Below are 2,877 nucleotides of genomic sequence, written 5' to 3'. Positions count from 1 at the left end.
AGAGAGAGAAAGAGAGGGTGAGAGGGAGAGAGAAAGAGTGTGAGAGAGAGAGAGAGAGAGAGAGAGAGAGAGAGAGAGAGAGCTTCTATCTAGTTCTGAAACTTTTAGAAACAACACCTAAACCTTCCTCAAATCACATCATCATCATCATTTAACTAGTCTAGGACATTTACCCCGCCATGGACAATAACCCCCACCCAAGGACAATTACACCTGAGGACAACAGATGATGATTTAAAACTTCTTAATGTATTGGAGAGGGGGGTGATTAACCAAGGATGTGGGGTAATTGTCCTCGGTGGGGATAAGTGTCCTGATACACATTTAACATCAGTTTTCCATGCTGGCATGGGCTGGTCGGTTTGACTGGAGTTGTTGAGGACAGGAGCTGCACCAGGTTCCATTTTCTGTTCTGGCATGGTCTCTATGGCTGGATGCCTTTCCTAAACTCCTACCACTCTACAGACTGCACTGGGTACTTTTTTTGCGACACCAATACCAGTGCTTTCAATGTGGCACCATCATCATCGTTTAGTGTCCGTTTTTCCATACTGGCATGGGTTGGACGGTTCGACAGGGGGTCTGGCAAGCCAGGAGGCAGCACCAGGCTCCAATCTGATCTGGCAATATTTCTTATTTCTTTATTGCCCACAAGGGGCTACACACAGAGGGGACAAACAAGGACAGACAAAGGGATTAAGTCGATTACATCAATCCCAGTGCATAACTGGTACTTTATTTATCAACCTTGAAAGGATGAAAGACAAAGTCAACCTTGGCAGAATTTGAACTCAAAACGTAACAGCAGACGAAATACCACTAAGCATTTCGCCCGGCGTGCTAGTGTTTCTACCAGCTCGCCGCCTTCGATGTTTCTACAGCTGGATGCCCTTCCTAATGCCAACCACTCCGAGAGTGTAGTGGGTGCTTTTTACATGCCACTGGCAAAGGAGCCAGTCGGCGCAAGGGGGCTGGCATTGACCACATTCGGATGGAATTTTTTTTATGTGCCACTGGCACAGGAGCCAGTCAGGCGGTGTTATGTGACGCCAGCACCATACTATTATATTTAAAAAGAATGGATATTTGGACAACCCAGGAGGATCAAGACGTGTATATCTTTGATAACAGTTCCATTTAATCAGGATTGGCAACAGCAACAACTTTCCAGTCTCTATATGTTCCAGGGTTCTTTTAATGGCAGTCATATTTACCCTTGATGTTAGAATTAATCCATACCATTATCATTCATCAATCTGAAAAAACTCTGCATCTATTTATATATCTTGTATTCTGTTGCAGCTGTTACTTCAAGTTGGAAACTTATTCTGGTGTTATCTCTCTTAGTGACAAACAACTTTAACACCATACAGTGAGCAAAGTATGAGAAAAATATTTGAAACCTCCTCCTCCCCTCCTCTTCCTCCTCTACCTCCTCTCATCTACCTCCTTTCCTCTACCTCCTTTCCTCTACCTCCTCCTTTCCTCTACCTCCTCCTTTCCTCTACCTCCTCCTCTTCCCCTCCTCCTCCCCTCCTCCTCCTCCCCTCCTCCTCCTCCCTCCTCCTCATCATCATCCTACTCCCGCTGCTCCTCCTCCTCCCCTCCTCCTCTTCCTCATCATCATCCTACTCCCGCTGCTCCTCCTCCTCCCCTCCTCCTCTTCCTCATCATCATCCTACTCCCGCTACTGCTGCTGTTCCTCCTCTTCCCCCTCCTCCTCCCCTCCTCCTCCTCCCTCCTCCTCATCATCATCCTACTCCCGCTGCTCCTCCTCCTCCCCTCCTCCTCTTCCTCATCATCATCCTACTCCCGCTGCTCCTCCTCCTCCCCTCCTCCTCTTCCTCATCATCATCCTACTCCCGCTACTGCTGCTGTTCCTCCTCTTCCCCCTCATCATCATCATCCTTCTCCTCCTCTTCCTCCTCCTCCTCCTCCTCCTCATCATCATCATCATCCTACTCCCACTGCTGCTGCTCCTCCCCCCCTCCCCCCTCCTCCTCATCATCCTACTCCTGCTACTGTTGCTGTTCCTCCTCCTCCTCCCCCTCATCATCATCATCCTTCTCCTCCTCTTCCTCTTCCTCCTCTTCCTCCTCCTCCTCCTCCTCCTCATCATCATCATCACCATCATCACCATCATCACCATCATCATCATCATCACAATTTCAATGTCCACTTTTCCATGCTTGCATGGGTCAGACAGGACTGGTTGAGGTAGATTTTCTACAGCTGGATCTCTTTCCTGTCACCAACCCTCACCTTTTTTTTTCCAATCAAGAGTAATATTTCCTATCGCCAGACATCTTATCAATGGAAGACAGGAAATGAACAACATCACTTCTACAGTGATGCTACTTGTTTACAACAATCACATGACGTCAAGACAAGGATATACACAAACACACACATACATGCACACACACACATTCACACACACACGTTCATGCACATGCACATGCACACACACGCCCTCTCTTGCATATGTATGTGATAGGCTTCTTTCGGTTTATGTGTACCAAATCCTCTCACAAGGCTTTGGTCAGCCTGAGCTTATTGGAGAAGACACTTGCCTGATGTGCTACACAGTGGGACTGAAACTGAGTCCATGTAGTTGGGAACCAAGCATCTTGACCACAGTCATGCGTGCGCCTGTGTGTGGTCAATGCAAAGAGTCTACAGCGAGAAAAGAGTAATAAGTTGAATGAGATCTGTTGAATGTTTGCACTGTTAACTTAAATGAGTCTCTTAAGCACAAATAATCTGAAACAGCTCCTAAACATCAAAGGGCAATAAGCTTATAATACAAAGGTATTATGATACATGCTGCATTGGAGAAATGCCATTAATTGCTACTTCTTGTTGTGTAACCCCGAT

Source organism: Octopus bimaculoides, chromosome 2, assembly GCF_046866305.1.
Source record: "Octopus bimaculoides isolate indiv1 chromosome 2, ASM4686630v1, whole genome shotgun sequence".
In the NCBI taxonomy this organism is placed as follows: domain Eukaryota; kingdom Metazoa; phylum Mollusca; class Cephalopoda; order Octopoda; family Octopodidae; genus Octopus; species Octopus bimaculoides.
This window is presented reverse-complemented; position numbering follows the sequence as displayed.